The sequence below is a fragment of the Gossypium arboreum genome, chromosome 9 (assembly GCF_025698485.1).
Source record: "Gossypium arboreum isolate Shixiya-1 chromosome 9, ASM2569848v2, whole genome shotgun sequence".
Classification (NCBI taxonomy): domain Eukaryota; kingdom Viridiplantae; phylum Streptophyta; class Magnoliopsida; order Malvales; family Malvaceae; genus Gossypium; species Gossypium arboreum.
In genome coordinates this window covers 48,097,499-48,114,460 of record NC_069078.1, presented here as the reverse complement: position 1 = coordinate 48,114,460, position 16,962 = coordinate 48,097,499, and positions in this window count along the sequence as shown.

Here is a 16,962-nt window from a genome sequence, read left to right as displayed (position 1 = left end):
TTGGTACAGTTTATTAGTTAAAGTCACCCATATTACAGGGATCGACTGCTCTGACCTTCGCGCGTTACAAATTGAATATCTCTCTGTACAGGGCTTTAATACTGGTGCCGTTTATTTCTAATGAAACTAGACTCAAAATGGAATCTGTACATATAAGGCATGACTTCTAATTCTTTCTGGATGATTTATAGTAAATTTTTAAAGTCGCGACAGGGGACCCAGAAACCGTTCTGGCCCTGTCTCACAATAACTTTAATAACTCTTAACATGTAACTTCTATGACCGTTTTGTTTCTTCCATATGAAAGTAGACTCATCAAGGCTCAATTACATAACTTATTCACTATTTAATACCATTCCTACAAATTTTGGTGATTTTTCAAAACCACACCACTGCTGCTGCCAGCATCTGTTTTCAAGGTAACCTTTACTAATTTCATGATTTCCACGATTCAATTGGCCCTTATTGCATACATAGCACAAAGTGTGATCATGATTAACCATTCCAATGGCTAATCTTTTCAAAACAATTCCATACCCCATAATGATCATCATACAAACGATTATAGAATCATACTAAAAACGTATATAAGCCATTTTCGCATGGCTATCCAAGCTTACACAAAACCGAAAGGTACATGACTTCAACAATAGGGTAGTCCTATACATGCCATTTCAAAGTTCAACCAAAATTATACCAAAATGGAGGCTTTGATAGTGTGGTTGACTTCAACTTCTATGATCCCGAATCCGATCGCTAACGAGCAAAATCTCGGACGTGGTCGAATGATTTCGACGGCTATTCGACGACTTTTTCCTTCCCCTTATCGGATTTAGCTCCCCTTTGCTCTTGAGCTTAATTTAACAAATAAATTGGTTTTATCATTTGAGCATCGAAAGAGGAATTCAAGATACCTAGCCAATATATATGCTCATTAGGCATCAAAGTCGCATATGTACGAAATCACGAATCGAACTCAACACATTAGTTAATATTCCTCTTAGCCGAATTTTCTAAGCCATGAATAGGCATCAATATGCTTGCCTCTAACCGAATTCATGCACACCAATTTCCCCTCATGTGGCCGAATATGCATGTCCATGTTGAGGCCAATTATGCACTTAATACCACACAAAACAGCATGCATTTTACTAACTAACGATTACATATTGTAGCTCAATACACATCTCTCATGTACTTCATAACCGAAACATCATCACAAGCAAATATATACCTTGAAATAGTATATATGTCATGCCAATACATCATGTGCAAACATGTATACACATATAGGTGCAAGGTCAATCTCAAGGGGTTCATACCCATCCAAACACAAATTTTACCAATCAAGTAACAAGCATAAATCATGCTCATGAATGCACCATGGCGAATACATCACAACCATACTCTTTCAACTTCGGTCATGGTTAAACAAAGAATTCAATGTCCTACTCAAGAATACTAAAAGAAATTTCAAGAGTAGTCAATCCATCATTACATGCATCATCAACAAGCTTCACATTTAGCATGCAATGGCTTTAACACAATATCAACCTTGGCCAAATACCATTTTTCATGGCATAGCAAGGATTTGAACCATGGCTAACATGCACATCAAGTTAGCAACCAAAACAAGCATGAATCTCATGACATAACCTCAACATACCTTAATCTTGATGCAAGTATAGCCAAATCTCCTTCTAGATCTCTTCTAAACTAAAAATGGAGCAAAATTTCCTTCCTTCTTAGAATTTTCAGCCCAAAGAAAATGAGAATGGATGAACCAAATTTTTTCTTTTCCTTTCTCTCAACTCACGGCCAAGGGGGAAGCATGGATGAGACCATTTTTTTTCTTTCTTTGCCCATGCTCTTTATTTTATTATTTCACCTAATGCACCAACAAAACATGTTTCATGACATGTTTTGCCCATCCACTCTTGCCATGGCCGGCCACTTCATGTTGGGGAAATTGACATGCAAATCCTTATTTTTGCATGCATGTTCAACTAGTCATCACACCTTTCCCCATCATACTTTCAAAGTTTACTACTAGGTCCTTTCTAATGAAATTCACATTTATAACTCTAAATCGAAACATCAAAATGTCACACATGAATTAACACATATTATAGGAATCAAAATAAATTATAAATTATTTTTATGCCTCGGTTTTGTGGTCCCGAAACCACCTCCCGACTAGGGTCAATTTTGGGCTGTCACAACATTTCACTTTCAATCATATAAACAATAATTCATCCGTGTAACACATAGCTTTTTCATATAACCAATAACAGAATTTATGCCCGTTGAACTTATTAGAATATCAATAGATACACGGGTGATACACACTAGGTGTATTAATCGGTAATCCGTCAATTCATCATCATGTTCACTCTTTCAAGCTATGATTGATAAGCTCCTCCTAAGCTGATGGAAAATAAGCTTGTTGAGCTGAAACATTAAGCTCTGACGAGCAAAGAACAGTAAGCTCTTACGAGCTAATATATCAGTAAGCTCATACGAGCTGAGTGAGTCCTCAACATATGCAGGATCTCGACTTAAACAGTAACCATAGTGACATGTCACTCGTATCCTACGAATTCCTACGGTTCAAACAAGGCTCGGTAACCATCAGACTGTAACACCCCTATAACCCTTGCCCGTCGCCGAGGTGGGTTATGAAGAGTTACTGATCCAAAATTTAATATTTTAAAAACATACACAATAAAAAAAATAAAAATATACATCGCCAAACTCAGTTAAAGATCGAAATTCAAACTTGTATCGACATTCAAAGGTAGCCATATTCACTTGGCTTATATATAAATACATCTCAAAATATCATTCGCTTAAGTCTATTCCAGTACATGCCATACTAGCTCCAAAATATAGTAGTACCTCAAAATGATAGATAGTGTGATGAGTAGCGACGATTCCCTTTACGAAAGGTGTAATCGGAATCAACAATCTATAAAAGAGAACGTAATAAACGAAGTAAGCTTTCAAAGCTTAGTAAGTTTTAAGCATCACAAATAATTAAAACTTATCGAAAATCAAAACATTCATTTAAACAGATTTATTCAATTCAAATTGCTTCATGGCCGAATACACATAAACATAAACATAGATTCTCAGACATATTTTTCTTTTACTAAAAGTTCATGCGATGCATTTAAATCAAATAATCTCATATAATAACAACATTTGACCGAATAGGTCATTGTTTTACTCAGAGATATAACAATCATTCACACTTAAGTATCATTCTTTGATACTAATAATTCACAAAATCATTAATTGAATGTACATGAGTACATAAAGAAATCTTAACATATAATTCATATAAAATATACCATGATCGATTAAATCATTCTCATATTCTCAAATACAACCATCAATCATATTTATATATATATTCTTCTTTGATGCTAATGATTCACTTCGAAATCAATTCACCGATGAGTAAGTAATACGTACCTGAACATATTAAATGTATAGTACTTACTCGACGATGGTTTACTACGAATATTCAATATCGTAATCTTACTTAACTTATCGGCATTAAGCCCGTCGGTCTTAGGACTTGAAACCAATTACCAAAGATAAGCTCAAGGAATTTAAACCCAGTATAATACCATTCGAAGCTCAGGGACTTTAGCCCGGACATATTTCCAGCACGTAGCCTGCGGACCTTAAGTTCGGATATAATTCCAACACATAGCCTGCGGACCCTAAGTCCGGATATAATTCCAGCACATAGCCTGCGGACCCTAAGTCCGGATACAGATCAAATATCATGCATATTTAATCATATATTAACACAACTTATTCAACATATCACATTAGTAGTCATTTGCTACGTTCGGATATAAGCTCCATATGAATACCATCATTTACATTTCGATTCGAAAGTCATACATAAATATCACATATCCATTTCACCATTCAAGCTTAACATATAGTGACCATTCGACTATAAGTCATATACATAAATTATTTATCACACCACTTAATTCAAGTAGAACCGAAAGGTCACAATTCATCTAATATACACATATCAAGGCATCATCAATTATATACTAAAGGTGACTACTCAAAACTTACCTCGAATATTTTCGAACAGTCTCGGATCAGCTATTCAACTACTTTCTCTTTTCCCTTGTATCAAATGAACTCTTCAACCGAAAACATAAGTAGGAAAATATAGAAATTTAAGCAATTAAAATTTGACAAAGGCTAAGAAAGGCTCACAATTAAACATGATTGAGTTCTCACTAGTAGCGCATTTCATTCTAAACACACAAACAAACATCACATTACATATAAAATTTCAATATTTTATACATACAATACTCGTATATATATTGTCTTATAGTTTGATAATGATATATCAAAGCCATCAAAAAGCATTTAATTAATCATTCAAGATCATGCAATGTACTAATTTAATTTTTTTTTTAAGTATATAAGCTCTTGACCTGTTTTGAAATAGAACAACAACAACAATTATTGAATAGACAGGGTTAAATTACATACACATTTCGTCTATTTAAGCAGGGTAATTCAGACATGTTTAATTCCACCGTTCATTAAGACATGATTAATCTCATGTATACATTCAGACATATTAAACTCTAGCATGCATTTAGATATTAATTTCCAGCACATATCCGAATACTTTTTGAGCTAACAATAATTAAATTTCAGACAATTTAGCCGCCTACACCCTGTCATCAAATACTTGTTTCTTAGTTTCAACTATTAATAATGGGACATTACTAAAATTGAAACTTTTGGACAGCAATATAAATAGCAATTTAAACTGTTTTAAGCTCCCAAATTTTAAACTCCTCAAGCATAAACCGAACAGCAATGCATGTTAATTCCAACTATATTTATTTATACAAATTAGACAACCTTACGACTCATTAAGATATCCAAATGGATAGCTTTATGACTCAATTTATCATCAATATGGACAACTTGATTAACCATGATTTGGACAACATTTTTTTTCATGTTTTATACAATACTGCATCTTTAATTAAGCAAGCATTTAAATTCGAGAAATAGATAACAAAATGTCCTGTCTGGACAGCATTACACTCTATTATCTCAAGCATTTAATTTAACAAACATGATAAGACTGTCTAGCTTTGGACAACATTTAATCAGACAATATACAATTGTTTAACGTGTAATAACAAAATTAACTTAACCAAACTAACCAGCATCAGTATTTTAGTATTCAAACCTCATAAATGGAACATTATTTCATTCAGACAGAAAAAGGGACTGCACAAATTTGGGCAACAGTAAAAAGTATTAAATCGGATAGAAATAAATTCTTATTTGTTCAAATAGCTGCGAAATTACTCAACTTGGAGATCAATAACATTAAATACATAAGAAATCAATCAAGTTTGTGGCTCAATTTTAATTTACCTTCCTTATGTCTATACTTGGAGACAACATTTAACATGTGAAGCATCCATGCAAATACATATTACATCTATCTTAAAGCAAGCTCCTTTAGCGAATTGCTTGAAGAACTAAGAATTGCTTGAAGAATTAAGCTTCTAAACAAGCCAAAACAATGGTTTTTCCCTACATGCAGCCGGTGTCATGGTCTCTCTCTCCATTCGAATGAACAGCAAAAACAAAGAAGAAGATAAAGCTCTCCTCTCTCCATTTTTCTTTTATTAAATTATATAATTCCTCTTATAATATCATTAAATATTATATTACTAACATGGAATCATATAACATTCATTAGGTTATTATTTTACAATACAAAATACATATTTTTCCTGTCAACTTTCAGCATTGTCGTCCACTAATTTAATAGTGGTCCATTTGACATGCAAGTCCTCCTTGTTATATACCATGCATTATTCGGCCCTCTAAATTCTTCCTATCACATTTTTAAGTTTTAACACACAAGTCCTTTTTAGCTATTTCCACATTCAAATGACAAAGTTAAGACACGATACTTTCACACATACACTTTCACATATAATAAGCATAGAATATAACGTTTAATTATTTTTATGACTCGGTTTTGTGGTCCCGAACCACTTTTCGACTGGGGTCAAATTAGGGCTGTCACAACTCTCCCCCACTTAAGAAATTTTCGTCCCCGAAAATCTTACCAGTAAACAGATTTGGGTATCGTTCTTTCGTAGAGTTCTCAGGTTCTCAAGTAGCTTCTTCGATCTCGTGCTTGAGCCATAACACCTTTAGTAACAGAACATTTTTGTTTCGCGACTCTTTCACCTCGCGAGCCAGGATACGAATCGGTTCTTCTTCATAACTCAAATCAGATTGTATTTCAACCTCGGATGGATTAATTATGTGCGATGGATCGGATCTATAACGTCAAGCATCGAGACATGACAAACGTTAGAATCTTTTCAAGTTCGGGGCAAAATTAATCAGATGCGATCGCCAAATTCGTTCGGATATTTCATACGGCCCGATGAACCTCGGACTCAATTTCCCCTTACGGTTAAATCTGAGCACCTTTTTCCAAGGTGAAACTTTAAGAAATACTTTGTCTCCGACCTGATACTCAATGTCTTTTCATTTTAAATCCATATACGACTTCTGACGATCTGAAGCTGTTTCCAGACTTTCACGAATCACTTTTACTTTCTGTTCAGCATCTTTAATTAAATCAACCTCGAAAATTTTACTTTCACTGAGCTCGGTCTAAAACAATGGTGTACGGCATTTACAACCGTACAAAGCCTTGTAAGGTGCCATCTTAATGCTTGATTGAAAACTATTGTTGTAAGCGAATTCAATCAAAGGCAAATACCGTTCCCATGAACCACTAAACTCAAGGATGCAACATCTCAACATATCCTCGAGTATCTGAATTATCCGTTCGGATTAACCATCGATTTGGGGATGAAAAGCGATGCTAAAATGCAACTTGGTACCTAGTGCTTCTTGCAATTTCTTCCAAAATCGCGATGTGAATCTCGGATCTCTATCCGATATAATAAAAGTAGGTACCCCGTGTACCCTTACAATCTGAGAAACATACAGTTCGGCTAACTTGTCAAGTGAATAATCTGTACGTACGGGAATAAAATGAGCCGACTTTATCAATCTATCAATAACAACCCAGATCGCATCTTTCTTGCTTGGTGATAATGGCAACCCAGATACAAAATCCATCGTGACTCGATCCCATTTCCATTCGGTTATCATAATCGGCTGAAGTAATCCCGAAGACACTTGATGTTCCGCTTTCACTTGTTGACATATCAAACACTTCGAGACAAAGTCAGAAATGTCTCGTTTCATACCGTGCCACCAATACTGACACTTCAGATCGTTATACACTTTCGTACTACCCGGGTGAACTGACATTCGGCTGCTATGAACCTTGCTCAAAATCATCGAAATAAGTTCCGAATTTCTTGGAACACACAATCGACTTCTGAACCTCAAACAATCATTGTTGTCAATTTGAAACTCTGAATCCACATTCGAAACACCTTCAGCTGATCAAACAAATCATCAATACGAGGTAACGGATATTTGTTCTTTATTGTCACTTTATTTAATTAACGGTAGTCGATGCACATTCTCATAGTTCCATCTTTCTTTCTTTCTTTTTTTTACAAACAATACTGGTGCACCCCTTTCTCGCATATTTTCGAGCCAACATCGAGGATATTATTGCTGGCAGTCCATTCAAATCAGTAGACTCAACTCGGATTATCTCATCATTTGCACATCTCAAATCAATAGTTTTTCGTTTGCAATTCACAACTGCATCATGTACAGTCAACCAATCCATACCGAGAATAACATCAAATTCATCAAACGGTAAAAGCATAAAATCGGCCGGAAAACAGGAACCTCAGATTATCAGGGGACATTTCCTGCATATTTTGTCAACTAGCACATATCGACCCAAGGGATTTGACACTCGAATCACAAACTCAGTAGACTTAATAAGTAGAGTCTTACTGGATGCTAAAATCTCACATACATATGAATGAGTAGAACCAGGTCAATCAATGCAATAACATCAGTATTAAAGAGAGTGAAAATACTAGTAACAACATCAGGCGAAGAAGCATCCTCGCATGCGCGTATAGCATAAGCTCTAGCAGGAGTATGAGCCTCGGATCTAGTCGTAGCATCTCTAGACCCTCTCTGACCGCCACTAGCATTTCCCGTATTCCTAGGTGGTCTACCTCGAGCTATAGCAGTACTCGGTTTTCCACTCTGATTCACATTTCGTTCTGACAACCTCGGGCAGTCTTTGATGAAGTGGTCAGATGATCCGCATCTATAACAGGAGTGATCATGAAATCTACAGCTCCTCGAATGCCATTTTCCACAAAACTTGCACTCGGTCCTATCCCGAAGATCATTTCCAACACTGGCAACTGATGTGGCTCGCGTAATCATAGGAGGTTGATCACGGTCTCGTCTGGAAAAGCCCGAACTGTTCTTAGATCGGCCTGAATCATCTTGAAATTTCTTCAATGATTGCTGAAAAGGCTTTCCCGAAAATCTTTTACGAAACTCTCCAGCTCCAACATCAGCTTTTCTCTTTCTTTTTTTTTCCTTACTAAGCTCCTCGGCTTTGCAAGCTCGCTCGACAAGTACAACAAACTCTCTGATTTCAAGAATGCCAACAAACATTTTAATATCTTCATTTAGCCCGTCCTCGAAGCGTTTACACATAATAGCCTCAGAAGAAACACATTCCCGAGCATATTTACTAAGTTTGACAAACTTTTGCTCATAATCGGTAACTATCATAGAACCCTGTTTGAGCTCAAGAAATTCCTTTCATTTCTGATCGATGAATCTTTGACTGATATATTTCTTACGAAATTCGGTTTGAAAGAAATCCCAAGAAACTTGTTCTCTCGGCACCACTGAAACTAAAGTATTCCACCAATAGTAGGCAGAATCACGTAACAGTGATATAGTACATTTTAAGCACTCATCGGGCGTGCACGATAATTCATCAAACACACGAATGGTATTATCGAGCCAAAACTCAGCCTACTCGGTATCATCATTGTCAGTAGCTTTGAACTCAGTAGCCCCGTGCTTTCGAATTCTATCAACCAGGGGTTTGCTTAACCTCAACGGGTCAACAATAGGAGTTACCACAGGTGTAGGGGTTGTATTAGTCGGGGGTGGGGGTTGTGTAACAGCCGGATTAGTTCGAATATATTGGGTAAACCAATCGTTCATTATAGCATAGAAGGCTTGTTTAGCCACATCATTTTGATTGCTAGCATTCGGTTGAGAGCCTATCGGTGTTGTCCCAATCGCGGGAGCAGGCGCTACGCTCTCAACATCATCAGCTACTGCTCGATCGGGATCGGAATCCATTACTATATGAAAAACACGTTTTAATTGTCAGAAATCATCACACTATCATTTTAACACTTTATGGCATGTATAGCTAGACTCACACACGCTACGTTAGTTCTAGAATCGACTAAACCGTAGCTCTGATACCAATAAAATTGTAACACCCCTATAACCCGTGTCCGTCGCCGGGGTGGGTTATGAAGAGTTACTGATCCAAAATTTAATATTTTAAAAACATGCACAATAAAAATAAAATAAAAATATACATCGCCAAACTCAGTTAAAGATCGAAATTCAAACTTGTATCGACATTCAAAGGTAGCCATATTCACATGGCTTATATATAAGTACATCTCAAAATATCATTCGCTTAAGTCTATTCCATACATGCCATACTCGCTCCAAAATATAGTAGTACCCCAAAATGATAGATAGTGTGACGAGTAGTGATTTTCCCTTTTCGAAAGGTGTAATGGAATCAACAATCTATAAAACAGAGAACGTAACAAACGAAGTAAGCTTTCAAAGCTTAGTAAGTTTTAAGCATCACAAATAATTAAAACTTATCGAAAATCAAAACATTCATTTAAACAGACTTATTCTCAATTCAAATTGCTTCATGGCCGAATACACATAAACATAAACATAGATTCTCAAAGACATATTTTTCTTTTACTAAAAGTTCATGCGATGCATTTAAATCAAATAATCTCATATAATAACAACATTTGACCGAATAGGTCATTGTTTTACTAAATAGATATAACAATCATTCACACTTAAGTATCATTCTTTGATACTAATAATTCACAAAATCATTGATTGAATGTACATGAGTACATAAAGAAATCTTAACATATAATTCATATAAAAATATACCATGATCGATTAAATCATTCTCATATTCTCAAATATAACCATCAATCATATTTATATATATATTCTTCTTTGATGCTAATGATTCACTTCGAAATCAATTCGCCGATGAGTAAGTAATACGTACCTGAACCTGTTAAATGTATAGTACTTACTCGACGATGGTTTACTACGAACATTCAATATCGTAATCTTACTTAACTTACTGGCATTAAGCCTGTCAAGTCTTAGGACATGAACCGAATTACCAGCATAAGCCTACGAGAATTTAAACCCAGTATAATACCTGCTCGAAGCCTGCGGGACTTTAGCCCGGACATATTTCCAGCACGTAGCCTGCGGACCTTAAGTCCGGATATAATTCAAGCACATAGCCTACGGACCCTAAGTCCGGATATAATTCCAGCACATAGCCTGCGGACCCTAAGTCCGGATACACATCAAATATCATGCATATTTAATCATATATTAACACAATTTATTCAACATATCACATTAGTAGTCATTTGCCACGTTCGAATATAAGCTCCATATGAATACCATCATTTACATTTCGATTCGAAAGTCATACATAAATACCATATATCCATTTCACCATTCAAGCTTAACACATAGTGACCATTCGACTATAAGTCATATACATAAATTATTTATCACACCACTTAATTCAAGTAGAACTGAAAGGTCACAATTCATCTAATATACACATATCAAGGCATCATCAATTATATACTAAAGGTGACTACTCAAAACTTACCTCGAATATTTTCGAACAGTCTCGGATCGGCTATTCAACTACTTTCTCTTTTCCCTTGTATCAAATGAACTCTTCAACCGAAAACATAAGTAGGAAAATATAGAAATTTATGCAATTAAAATTTGACAAAGGCCAAGAAAGGCTCACAATTAAACATGATTGAGTTCTCACTAGTAGCGCATTTCATTCTAAACACACAAACAAACATCACATTACATATAAAATTTCAATATTTTATACATACAATACTCAATATATATATTGTCTTATAGTTTGATAATGATATATCAAAGCCATCAAAAAGCATTTAATTAATCATTCAAGATCATGCAATGTACTAATTTAATTTTTTTTTTAAGTATATAAGCTCTTGACCTGTTTTGAAACAGAACAACAACAACAATTATTGAATAGACAGGGTTAAATTACATACACATTTCGTCTATTTAAGCAGGGTAATTCAGACATGTTTAATTCCACCGTTCATTAAGACATGATTAATCTCCTGTATACATTCAGACATATTAAACTCTAGCATGCATTTAGATATTAATTTCCAGCACACATCCGAATACTTTTCGAGCTAACAATAATTAAATTTCAGATAATTTAGCCCCCTACACCCTGTCATCAAATACTTGTTTCTTAGTTTCAACTATTAATAATGGGACATTACTAAAATTGAAACTTTTGGACAGCAATATAAATAGCAATTTAAACTGTTTTAAGCTCCCAAATTTTAAACTCCTCAAGCATAAACTGAACAGCAATGCATGTTAATTCCAACTATATTTATTTACACAAATTAGACAACCTTACGACTCATTAAGATATCCAAATGGATAGCTTTATGACTCAATTTATCATCAATATGGACAACTTGATTAACCTTGATTTGGACAACATTTTTTTTTCATGTTTTATACAATACTGCATCTTTAATTAAGCAAGCATTTAAATTCGAGAAATAGATAACAAAATGTCCTGTCTGGACAGCATTACACTCTATTATCTCAAGCATTTAATTTAACAAACATGATAAGACTGTCCAGCTTTGGACAACATTTAATCAGACAATATACAATTGTTTAACGTGTAATAACAAAATTGACTTAACCAAACTAACCAAGATCGTATTTTAGTATTCAAACCTCATAAATGGAACATTATTTCATTCAGACAGAAAAAGGGACTGCACAAATTTGGGCAACAGTAAAAAGTATTAAATCGGATAGAAATAAATTCTTATTTGTTCAAATAGCAGCGAAATTACTCAACTCGGAGATCAATAACATTAAATACATAAGAAATCAATCAAGTTTGTGGCTCGATTTTAATTTACCTTCCTTATGTCTATACTTGGAGACAACATTTAACATGTGAAGCATCTATGCAAATACATATTACATCTATCTTAAAGCAAGCTTTTTCCCCTTCTTACTACCGTCGTCTCCCTCTCCTTTAGCGAATTGCTTGAAGAACTAAAATTGCTTGAAGAATTAAGCTTCTAAACAAGCCAAAACAATGGTTTTTCCCTACATGCAGCCAAGTCATGGTCTCTCTCTCCATTCAATGAACAAAGAAAACAAAGAAGAAGATAAAGCTCTCTTCTCTCCATTTTCTTTTATTAAATTATATAATTCCTCTTATAATATCATTAAATATTATATTACTAACATGAAATCATATAACATTAATTAGGTTATTATTTTACAATACAAAATACATATTTTTCCTGTCAACTTTCATCATTGTCATCCACTAATTTAATAGTGGTCCATTTGACATGCAAGTCCTCCTTGTTATATACCATGCATTATTCGGCCCTCTAAATTCTTCCTATCACATTTTTAAGTTTTAACACACAAGTCCTTTTTAGCTATTTCCACATTCAGATGACAAAATTAAGACACGATACTTTCACACATACACTTTCACATATAATAAGCATAGAATATAACATTTAATTATTTTTATGACTCGGTTTTGTGGTCCCGAACCACTTTCCGACTGGGGTCAAATTAGGGCTGTCACACAGACTATATCCATATGGCATTCGTATTTCAAGTAGATCATTATTCAATTACATACATTCATTTCAAATAATTACAAGTATTTAAAAGTTCGATTCTAATCATACGAACTTACCTCGTATCGCTCGGATAGAGATTATCGACTATTCGTCCTCTTTTCCTTTTCCCCGATCTAATCCCAATCTCGGCTTATCTTGATCTATATATTATCAAATTTAACACATTCAATATTCAGTCTATTCAATTTAACCTTTAATTCATATTTTGGCAAATTTACATATTTGCCCGTAATGTTTCACACTTTTATAATTTAGTCCCTATCACATAAAATTGCAAATTCATTCAATTTAGTACAAACCCATGCTTAGCCAAATTTTAATGGAGTCCCTGACAGCCCATATCTTTTATTTATTCACACTTTTACCCACATAATTTTACAATTTCTCAATTTAATCCTTTTTTGACATTTTTGTTAAAAATCACTTTACAAAACTAGTAAATCTATCAATAAACCTTCATAATCTATCATCATTATCAATTTACTCAAATATTCAACAATGGAAACATGTTAAATCTTTAACAGTTTCAAAATTTAAGGTATGGGCGAGCTAGAATACAAAGCAACGATCTCAAAAGCGTAAAAATCATTAAAAAACCGAGTCAAAATCACTTACAAATTTAACCTTGCAAGTGCCGAACCCTAAAAAAACTTCTATGGTTTCTTTTTATTTTTATTTTCAGCTAGAGAAGATGAGCATGAAGTTTAAATTGATTTTATTTTATTTATCTTATGTTAATTACTAATTTACACATATACCCTTAATTAAATCATGTAAAACATCCATTTAATGTCCATTATTGTCCACTTACACTAGGGATGGTTTAATTACAACATAAGGACCTTAACTTTAAGGTTCTATTAGCTAATAGAACTTTACTTATACACTATACGTGATTTAGTCCTTTTTACCAAATTAACCATTCAAACAATAAAATTCTTTTACGAAACTTTCGCACAATAATTCTATCATGCTGTAAACTTTAATAAAATAATAAAATAAATATTTTGACTTCGGATTTGTGGTTTCAAAACCACTATTTCAATTTGACTAAAAACGAGCTGTTACAATATACTTTGTTAAACATAAAATACATCAAGTATCAAGCTTGACATTCATAATTTTTAACCAACAGTTAACCACATTTCTTCCATCTATGTATACTCAAAATTTTATTATTCAAGTCTTTCATTCCACCTTATTTTGAACATTAAGCTCATTTCGTAACTCATCAATTCTATATTTCACATCTTTTGTATTACCTAATGAAACATCGTAAGGGAACTCAATACACAGGTACAAATCATGCCGACGCTTGTTCGAGCTAATCATAGACATTGGTGTCAAGTTACTCATTTGGGCTAAACCTTTTATCGACACATCAAATAGTTTGGCCAAATTTGTAAATATACATGGCCTAAACCTTTAAAATGAAATAAGTTACTGTTTAAGCTAAATTTTGTTACATGTATCTTTGAGTTCGCAACAAATGTTGGATATTGGTAATCATCAGTAATTAACCACATATGTTGCTCATCTGAGCTAAACATATATTCGTGTTAGGTTACCCATCCGAGATACATCTTTATATCGACACTCAAATAGCTTGGCCAGGGCTATGTATACATGTAAGGTTACCCATCAGAGTTAAACTTTTAAAATGACATCAGCTTACTCGTCCGAGCTAAACTTGTGTCACATGTATCTTCAAGTCCACAAGAAATGTTTGATCTTGGTAATCATTGGAAATTAACCTGTAACCATGTGCATGATACATTTACGAAGTTTCATTGGGGTAATTCCATCATGAAAGTTCATGTTATTCCATTTCAATTTAATCATTTCTACTATATTGTAAACAATCCAAAGCACACTAAAACATATATTATATATATAGCATTCACAATATAATATACATGAGGAATCAGAATATAGTTACACCATATCAACTTACCTGGAAAAAATACAAAAACAACAATTAATAGGGTGTTAGGAATTAAATTGTAATTTTTCCTTTTTCACGATTATCCTCCGATTAGTTTAAATCTCAATCTATATCATAATTCATTTCAATTATCTATTCCAAATACTTAATATCAATTTATTATATGTTTATGACAATTTAATTTCAATTTACGAATGTTCCCTAAAGTTTTATATTTTGTTCAATTTAGTCCCTAAAACCGAAAAATCTATAACTTTCACAATTGAACTTTTTTTCAATTCAATTTCAATTTCATCCTTGTACAACCCTATAATATCTATAATTACAAAAATTTCATACTAATTTCAAAATATTTACACTTTAGTCCTTATGTTCAAAAACTAGCATTTAAACTTTACAAACTAATCCTTTTTTTCATTTCTAAGCTCAAAATCTAACAAATTAACATCAAAAGCTTCAAGCATTCATCAATGGAAATATTTAAAAACTTTAACAGATTTGAAAAATAATATATGGGTTAGCTAAATAGAATTACAACGATTTCAAAAACATAAAATTTCTAGAAACAGACTCTTAAAACCTTACCATGCAATGCCAATTTTTGAAGCTCCAAAAATGGATTTTTGGTTCTTTCTCTTGTGATTTTCAGTGGTGAAAGATGATAAAAGATGATGATATTATAATTTTTAGTTGTTTTATCATTTTAACATACTTTAATAATTATTTATTAAAAAAATTACAAAAATACATCACCAATCGTCCATGTCTCTTTATAATGGATTATTTTCTATTTAAATCCTTAGTTTAATAATATTTAGCCCTTTTAAAAAATAAAAATCAATAGTAATTAATTTTTACGATTTTTATGATTTAGTCCCTGTACCTTATTTAGTCACTAATTCGACAAAATTACCTAACCAAAATTCAATTCACCTGTACAGTAACTCTGTAAATATTTAGTAAAAAATTACAAGCTCGATTTATGAAAACGAGGTCCCAATACTGTTGGATCTGGTACCCTAAGTGTAGTATTTTCGTCTAAGTACACTTGTAGTTTTTTGAAAAGATTAGTTAACAAAATTATTCATGAATTACATTAATACTTTGTATATTTTTCTCACATGGTTTTTCCATGCAAAATAAAATGGAAGCAAATGTTGCTCACTGGTTGTCTAATGTTTAACTAATACTAAGCGTTATACGTAGCCAAATCATAATACATAAAGATAGCTTACATTAGCAAACGAACCTAAACATGTCCTTAGACTAATTGAAAATAAGAAAATTGATTGAAAAACTAATATGTAGTCTATGAAGTTTAATTATGGAGATGTCCTGTCTTGGGCATTAGAGTAGACAACTCCTAGAAGATAGAGACATGGATGTGACTAATTGGATTGACAGTACATCAGAATAGACCCAAGAAGAATAGATCCTGAATCCGTTTATGGATTCATTCACTTGTGCCATTCATAGTGTGTCATACCTAAATCCCAAGTGGATGGCAAGCTATGCATGCGTGACTCATACACTTTGATGTAAGTAAAAGACTAAGTTCGAATAGATAAGGAATTGAAAGCTGATGCATTGGATGTACAACTTCTTTAGTATGTAGTGCCATTCACAACAGTTGAATTAATAGCCCAAAACATGGGTAAATGATATCCTATCATTGGAATTACATGGTGGATGAAAAGTAAATGTAACCACGGGTTGTTTGTCTTTGTGATAAATGACTTGATCACTGATGGAATTTTCATGAAGGAAGATATAATGGTTACTATGAGATAAAATAAAATTATATTGGGAAACAAATATTATCCCAAAGAGATCAATGATATCCTATAAGGGTAACACACTTATGACAATGTCATTGGACAAGCACTGAGTAGTTACTTTCGTAATGGTATGTCGTTGGGGAAAGCTAAGTCACGG